Below are 9,593 nucleotides of genomic sequence, written 5' to 3'. Positions count from 1 at the left end.
TCTTAGGCAAAAAATCCCTTATTCCCACTGCTCTGTTGAATATTTGAGGGATTATAAGAAAAATTTTTGTTAGCCACTTTACACTTCTTCCCTTCAATCTCATTAGCCAATTCATAAAGTTTTGTTTGCCTGTAAGCTTCAGATAAATTCTTGGGCTCTAACACCTTCACCTTATGCTTTAATTCTTCCTTGAGACCACTAATAAAGCTGGAAACAAAATAAGCCTCCCCCAGATACATGTTCTGTTGCAATAAATAGGGTTTTAGCTCTTCAAATTTTTCTTGATATTCATCTACACTCCCCTTCTGCATCAACTTATTGAATTCTTCAATAATATCATAATAGTTTCTGTCCCCAAATCTGAGACACAAATCAGCCTCAAATTCCTGCCAAGTAACTCTATATTTCTGCAATATGTAACCATCAAACCAGGTTTCAGCCTTCCCTACTAAGTACATAGTAGCTATTTCCAGTTTTTGCTCATCTGGAATTCCAAACAGATTAAAGAACTTCTGACATTTCCTAATCCAGCCCCTGGAATTGTTACCATCAAACATTGGTAACTCCAATTTGGGTCTCTGTAACACAGCACTTGTATTCCCAAAAGGGTTTTTACAGTAGCTTCTAGTATCAACATATTCATCTCCCCCCCCTTAGTCTCACTAGAACTACCCATCCTATTTTCTTCTTGCAACTTTGAATTAACAGTTTGATGACCAGTAAACCCCACAGGTTTAGAAGCTAATATTCCTGGTTTATTCGGTTTAAAAGTATACTTCTCGTGCTCGCTAAGAACCTTAATCAAGCAGGGTTGTTTACCTCCATTTTTATCCTGTTTCTCAACTGCTGTTGGTTGGTTCTTCACTAACTGAGGTGAATCCTTCTCCTCAGCTGCTTGATTGACCATCTGCAGGATTCTCTGCAAATACCCCCTGTTCTCAATCAATCCTTCTTCTAATGATTGAATCCTTCCTTCCAACACAACTTTCTGCTCGGTCCACCACGATGGTAAAGATTCCTCTTTCCCTTCCATGGTCTGTTCTGGTACCTCACTGGTTCCAGTCTTCTGCATCTTCCTTGTCTTTCCCAGCGTGAACTACTTGATTTTTTTTTGGATCACAAAACACAGCTCTGATTACCAATTGTTATGATTGAGGATGAAATTTAGAAGAATTTTAGGGTTTTCAGAAAGAGAGAAATTTAGATACAGAAAATGTGCTTCATTCATCACATAAATCCTCAAAAGATCGGTACCAATTATATATCTACAGTACCAGCTGTCAAACAGAATCTCTAACAAAATAACCACCCTATGCTGACTCACCATTCCCTCTTCTTTCCCCATACTCTTCTAACAGACCCAAGCCCAACTTAAAAGCCCAACAGTAATTAAAAGAAAATTATCATATAGACCAATTAACCCCTCATATACCTCAGCCGACTCCCCTAATCTCTTCAATTCCCAATTCCTCAGATACCTCGATCCCTAGCCTTCCAGTAAAATCCCTAATTTCCTTCGAGATTTTCCCCAATTTCTGTTGTTGCTTCCCAACTCTTCCCTTCGCGATTTTCCCCAAATCAACACGATCAAACCCTAACCTTCTTGTCATCATAACAAAGAGATGAAAACATACCTGTAAAACTTCAGATTGCATTATAATATAACTTGTTTTGAAGCTTTCACCGATCGTCTCCACTCTCCAGTGAACACTAGGGTTTGGGGAAAAGGGGGTGAATATAGGTGCGAGGTGCCTCACGGGTTAACATATTGGATTTAATCTCCAAATAAAATTGGGTTAATTATGAAGTTGGTCATCATAATATCAGATTAATTCATATTTTTAAGATACTTACAAATTGGTCACCAAAATTGATTTAAGAAGATTTGGTTAAACATAAATGAACGAACATAACCGAACGAACATAACCGAACGTTCATGGACGTAAATGAACGAACGAGACCTATGTTCATGTTCGTTTATTTAATTAAACGAACACAAAATCTTGTTCATGTTCGTTCATTTAATAAATAAACGCACATAAACGAACTTCCCGCCGCACGGTTCATGAACGGCTCGTTGAACGTTCAGTTCATTTACAGGCCTACCTGTGAGATAAGATCTTCCACGATGAGTGATGCTTATAATTATTCTTAACTTAAATAATTTAATAATTATAATTATATTAAAAGTAAAATTAAATTTTAATTAATTATTAAATTTTAAATAAATCTTTATTTTTTTAATATTTTCAGAATAAATTGTAGTACGCTACGGCATGTGACAAGTGCTATAGAATTTTCCACCAATTCAATGTAATTTTTCCAACTTTATTATCCCTCTTCTCTTTATATATAAAGAGATATAATATACATTTATTATGTGTATTTTTTAGTTTTATATATTTTTAAGAGTGTTGAATAAGTGAAAATATATTATTAAGATTAACTGTAAAAATAAGAAGATATTTACATAAAAAAGATAATCTCGGCCGTCTATTTTTACTCATCCAACGGCCCTAAAAAGTGTAAAACTAAAATTTTTAATATAGATGTATGGGATTGAGTGAAAAATAAACGGTTAAGATTATCTTCTTTTTTTATAAATATTTTCTCATCCAACAATACTAAAAATGTATAAAACTGAAAATTTTACTCTATCTAATTGGAAAGGTGAAAATATACCATTAAGACTATCTTTTTTCTAATATATTCTCATCCAACTATCCTGAAAATGTGTAAAATTAAAAAGTTTTACTCTAGATGCAAGTGGATAAGTGAAAATAGACAATTAAAATTATCTATTTTTTCGAGTGTGAATATTTTCTCATCCAGCAATCTTAAAAAAGATATCAGAATATGATTTTAATACTAAAAGATGATTTTTAATGTTGGATATCTATTTTTCATATTTATAAATTTGTATTTAAAAATTAAAATTTGTCAAAATGAATTTTAAATTTTTAAGTAAAATATCATCAAAAATATTTTTAAAGTGTTTTAACTTCAAATATTTTTTAAGGGTTAAAAATAATACTTGAAAGATTTTTTTATAACATTCTTCTTAATAAAATTGTTTTAAAACTCATTTTGACATATTCTAAATTTTAAATATAAATTTATAAACTTTAAAATCTATAACAGTTTAATAATACTTATTATATCAAAATTAAATATAAAATTAGCAAATAAATTTAATGATTTATATTTGAGACTTGTAATTATTATTTTCAATAATAACATCTACAAAATTAAAACTTTTAATTATGAATGCAATGAGTGTTACTATTAGTATTTTTTTTAGATAGCCTGACTGATTAAAGGGAAATGTATATTTAGAATCTCTTTTAGTCAATGACAACGTAAACATCCTGAAGAAACAATTGTTTGAATTCATGATTTTAGAAAAGATCAATACTCTTTTTTGTCATTGCGATCGTAAAATGAAATAAGTATTGAATGTATGGAGTTTTAAATTTTGGGTAAATTACACGTTTAGTACATATACTATCAGTTTTGGTTTATTTTAATACCTAAACTTTTTATTTTTCAAAACTATATCTAAAATTTAGTTTTTGTTTCATTTTAGCACCTGCTTAAAAACTTTAGTTTTTATTTCATTTTAGTATCACCGTTCAAAATTTAATGTTAAGTTTTGGGAAAAAAATTGCAAGTTTATATAATAAAACGGACAAAAACGAATAGTTTAGGTACTAAACACGTTAAGTTTTTAACGTTGGGGGTACTAAAATGAAATGAAAGCTAAACGTTAGATATGATTTAGAAAAATTGAAAGTTTATGTACTAAAACGAATCAAAACTGATAGTTTGGATATTAAATTTATAGTTTACCCTTAATTTTTGTAGAAATAAGTATTTACAAAGATGGTGGAGAGACACATGTGTATGGTATACAATAATACAAAATGAACTATCAAATGTTATTTTATTTGAAAAAGAATGGAAAAGAAATTCATAAAGATGATCGTCTTCCACTTAGGCTCTTAAGGGTTTAATATGGGGCTGTTGGGAGCGATAATGATTGCTTAACCAATCTAGTAATCTTTCTATTTATAGAAAGATTCCTTTTTCTTTATTAAATTAATTTTGTACAAATTTGGTATGTTGCTTAATAACTTATACCTCAAAGATTTTTCGATTAATCTAAAGTGATTATAAGGTATTGTTTGTTCAAAATCTTTCTTAATCATTGACAATGCACACATAGCCTGCATACGAACTGCTCGAACCTAGAATCTTTAAGGAGAATGATATTTCTTTAATTACTGAAATCGCTGAATGAATTCATAATTCGAGAAAACTTTAAATCTTTAATCACTGACATATTTTTTTAATCAATTTGTAATGTATAGTTACATGTAACATATAAATAAAAAGATAATCATATTCATATGATCAAATTAACAAAGTTGGTATTTCTTTTAAATTCATATGCATATCAAGCATCCCTAAATATGCCATACACTTATATATCATACATGTGCCCATATTAATTAGAGAAAATAACTTCAGTGACCAAAAATCTCAGATAATATACGATTTTGACCAACTTTTTTTGGATTTGCGAAAATGACCAACAAAATCGCAATGTGATCTCTAATTCGCATTGCGATCTCCACTATCGCAAATTCGCGTTCCATTTCGCGTTGCGATAGTTGAAAATCGCGTTGCGATTTTCCATTTTCGTTGCGATAGTCTACAATGTCGTTGCGATTTTCCAAATTCGTTGCGATAGTCTACAGTTGTTGTTGCGAAAGTCTACAGTTGTCGTTGCGATTTTCCAAATTCGTTGCGATAGTTAAAAAAAAAGATTTTGTTTCTTAAGAATTTTCTCTAAAAAGATAGTATCCGCGCGGACGTGTCGAAGACACGTATTACCACGACCACGACCACGACCCGACCTGAGACGAGACGGATGGCGGCGACGGCGCGCGAGAGTCCCCCTTGTTCTCTATCACTCAACAAGGAAGTGGGAAAGCCAAGCCTTAAATACCATTCCCAATAGTGTTTCCAATACTATGTGGGATTTGAGCATTACCAACACTTGTTCCCAATACTATGTGGGATTGAGCCTTAAATAGTGATATTATTTTTGAATGTTTTGCTTAAAATTGCAATAATCGCGATTGATTGTAGATTGACTTTTAATTATGACATATTTAATCGTATAATACTAATGCAATTGGTTGCTAATTCAGTTGTTTTAAGGTGCATGATTGTTAATTGTTTCCTGAAATAATCACATTGTATTGGAAACAAGTGTTGGTAATGCTCAATCCCACATAGTATTGGAAATACTATTGAGAATGGTATTTAAGGCTTGGCTTTCCCACTTCCTTGTTGAGTGATAGAGAACAAGGAGGACTCTCGCGCGCCGCCGCCGCCGTCCATCTCGTCTCGTCTCGGGTCGGGGTTGTGGTCGTGGTAATACGTGTCTTCGACACGTCCGCGCGGATACTATATTTTTAGAGAAAATTCTTAAGAAACAAAATCTTTTTTTTAACTATCGCAACGCGAACTGGAAAATCGCAACGCGAACTGGAAAATTGCAACGCGAAATGGAAAATCGCAACGCGATTTTCAACTATCGCAACGCGAACTGGAAAATCGCAACGCGAAATGAAAAATCGCAACGAATTTGGAAAATCGCAACGGCAACTGTAGACTATCGCAACGAATTTGGAAAATCGCAACGACAACTGTAGACTATCGCAACGCGAACTGGAAAATCGCAACGCGAAATGGAAAATCGCAATGCGAAATGGAAAATCGCAACGCGATTTTCAACTATCGCAACGCGATTTTCAATTATCGCAACGCGAAATGCAACGCGAATTTGCGATAGTGGAGATCGCAATGCGAATTAGAGATCGCATTGCGATTTTGTTGGTCATTTTCGCAAATCCAAAAAAAGTTGATCAAAATCGTATATTATCTGGAATTTTTGGTCACTGAGGTTATTTTCTCTATTAATTATCATATAATTATATCATCAACACTTATACAAAATATTATTATTAAATTAATTGAAACTTACGATTTTTGTACTTAAATATAGTTAGAAAATAGAGGCGAAGCTCTATGGGGCACTAATCCCTGTAAAAATTTATATATTTGATATATTTTTGTCTAATAGTATTTTGGTTCATGTAAAAGTAAGCATTTAAAATTTAAAAATATAAAGATTTATTAAATATTTAATCAAGTAGGGACCGAACTAAAGAAAGATAATCACATATTCTTAAATTTTTTGGTCTAATAACAATTTAGGTCATTGTAAGTTTAAATATTAGACAAATTAAGTATTGTCTTATGAATTTTAAGGTTTTTTTTATTAATATGGGGTGAGTACAAAACATTATATGTTTAAAGATAACTCTCAACCATTTGATATTAAACACTTATACCCCGACATTCTTGGTACTCAAACTCGAGACCTCAAAAGAATAACAACAATTACTTTACTACTAAGATCGTTTGGTTCGTACTTAAATTTAAATACTTATTAGGATATTGTACTTTTTCTTAAAAACTTTAATATTTCGGCCTATTTTAATATTTAATCTTGACTTTATCCCTATTAGAAAAAATCATAAGTTATTCGTATAAATATACATATATAATCATATTTTGAATAATTCTAAGGGTTATTCGTAAACCCTTACACATTATAGATCACATCAACGTTGCATTTTGTCACATTGACATATTAACATTTAACGCTCGGTTTCGTTGGTCAAAGAACTAAATTGATTTTTATTAATAGTTTAAGGGCCACATTGAATATAAAAAAATTCAGGGGTCCTATTATTTAAAAAAAGTTTAACAAACCATTAAGCCTAAAGTTTATGGTTTGCCCGATAATAATATTATAGTGTAATAATAAATTTAATCCTTGATATCTTTACTTTTATCAATTTAACTCTTATTTGTTTGTTTTACAAAATTTGACCTTCAATCTTTCTCTCTTTTCGTCAAAATTGCTCTCATTTTTATAAAAATGATGATTACATCATTATTTTTGTTTATAATGTTAACATCATAATTTATGTGTACTTTATAGTTGCTATAACATGATATCACATTATTCTATGAAAAAATAAAACTTAATAGCCACTTTTGTTAAAATAGAGTAAATTAACTAAAAAGTGAAGTGTACTTGGCTACATTACCTAAAAAAGATAAAAGATTAAATTGTCAAAAGATATAAAAATCAAGGACTAAATTTTTCATTATTCATATCAATGTATATAATTCACAATCGTACATTACTATCATAAGAAACTATTAAAATATCAAATGAGGTAATATCATTTCAAAATCTTATATTACTAAAGATAGTGTAACATTATTTGAACTAAACGTACTCTAAGGACGTCTTTGATTCACAAAACGTAAGATTATTTATAAAATAGAATGTTCAGAATATAACATTACCTGATATATTATTCAGAATATTACATTACCTTATTTAATTATTTGACAAGAATGTAATAGTGCAATTATAATAATACTTAGAAATAAATTTCACCAAATTATTCTTTTGATATACATATATATTTTAACAAGTTAAACTTTTAATAGTAAATTTTAAATATTTATATGAAAAATTATAAAATTATTTCAGTTAAACTATCTAAATTTAAAAAAAAAATATTTAACATATCAATATGATTAGCATATTAAATAATGTTTAAAAAATAAATGCCTTATATTTACTTTTATCATAGTGTATAAAAGGATTTAACGTTGATTTTTGGTTAAACAATTTTATACAAATGTGTAAACCCAATTGATTCTGCATCGGAGAACAAAAGCCCAATTAAACAATTATGTCTTTAATTTTATTTTAAAACGAAATAATTTATTTTAGTTGTATTAGTTAATAGATTTTACTTGTTAGTGAAAAAAATGTCTCTGTTTCTAACAAATGGTTGATATTTTGGAAAAACACGATGTTTTTATATCGAATGTGTTCCTTTCAGCAGGATCAACGAGATTGAATGTTTGAGGATCCGTTTCGGATTATAGTTTCCGAGTCCCTTGCCGACGGCAAAGAAATTGAATCCATGTAGGTGGATGGGGTGGTTCTCAGGGGCTATGATCCCAGTATCTTGTAGAACAAGTTGTACGGTGGAGTTATAAACCAGCCTGAAAACTTTCGTCCCGTTTCTTGTTTGCAAATTAGCCGGTGGAGTTCCGGAGTAGTTGAACATATAAGGTGGTTTGCTCGGGAAATCGGCGGTGAACACCCCGCTTATGTTGAAGTAATGTGCTTGAAGTAATGCCGTAGTAGGCATGACAAATGTCACGTTGTTGATAGCCGCTACCACACGGCTGCCATTAACGGCTTTGCATGTAGGACAAGGGTTGACTCCTAGTTCGACGGTGAAATAAAGATCGTGATCGATTTCTTGAGGGACCGAGGCGGGAAATTGCTTGGAGTTTAAAGCACGAAGAGAGTCTATAAAGCTTTTGGCAACTGCTGTGGCGTTTTTCGGAGGCGGTGCGGTGAGAATCGTGGCAAGCGTTGTCTAGTGTGCCCAAGTAGTGTAATGTTGCGGTCGCTATCATGTTATCGACCAAGACCGGAGCGTCCATGAAAGGGGAGGTAGCGACCGAGTATTTGTCTGAACGTTTAACGGCAGAGATGAGGACATTGGTGGTTTGGCCTGGTGCTAGTACGACGGTATCGATTTTAAATGGTTTAACATATGTGTCGTCCACTTCGACAACCGTCAGCTTCTGCCCTGCAACCTTGAAGAACAACTCTTCATCGAGTGCAGAGTTAATTAGGCGTAGCAGATAGGTATTGCCGCTTTCAACTGGACATTTGAACCCTCCTGGACATGATTGTAACATAATTCTCTATGTATCAAACATCCAAATTCAAAACCAAAGTTTCTAAATTGGAGAGCAAGTGAAAGGGATGAAGATTACTCTGTGAAGGACAACCCAGTATCCGTCCCGGATGACCGTTTATGGTGTGAGCATCCGATACATTAGGAGCCGATCCGGACTTAATTGTTTAATAAAAATATGTATTATTTGTTTTCGCTCGGGATATACCTAAAAACAAAATCAGATATCTCCCCATTCGTGAAACCCAAAATCAAACCCCCCAGTCCTCAAGCTTTCCTCCGGGGATCCACCCCGCTTCGACCGCCGTTATTGTGCCCCGCCGTCATCATCAGAACCAGCGTCCTCCAACGACTCAACCCTGACCCTCAACTCACCCAATCAATCATTGATCATTGCAAAACGAGGGGAAAACCCGTTCGTCGCCCCTCATCGTCGTTCCCTGCTCCGGCCTACGGTGCAGGTCACCGCCACCTCCAATAGAAGTGTCAGGCCACCTCGAAGCAACCCCAACCAACCACCGACGCTAAACGCCCGCCGTTCGTCGTGGATGAGCGTTTAAAGTTTTGTTGAAACCCCCGTCGCCTCGGTTAATTGTGATTTTCAGTAGTCATCGTCGTCCGTTTGCCTCACCGCCGACGTGGTTGGACTCCTCATCATCGTCCGCTCGAACCCAACCCTTGGGTCGTAACTTTTTTGTCGTTTTCTCTGTCAT

General features: G+C 33.0%; 1 pseudogene; it reads right to left on the bottom strand.

Annotated features, from left to right (window-relative positions):
* Positions 1-7,942: 7,942 nt before the first annotated feature.
* On the bottom strand, positions 7,943-9,593 carry LOC120209486 (annotated as a pseudogene).

The sequence above is a fragment of the Hibiscus syriacus genome, unplaced genomic scaffold (genome assembly GCF_006381635.1).
Source record: "Hibiscus syriacus cultivar Baekdansim isolate YM2019G1 unplaced genomic scaffold, ASM638163v2 tig00018999_pilon, whole genome shotgun sequence".
Lineage (NCBI taxonomy): Eukaryota > Viridiplantae > Streptophyta > Magnoliopsida > Malvales > Malvaceae > Hibiscus > Hibiscus syriacus.
Note: the sequence above shows the minus strand (reverse complement) of the source record. Positions and strands in the feature narration are given on the sequence as shown.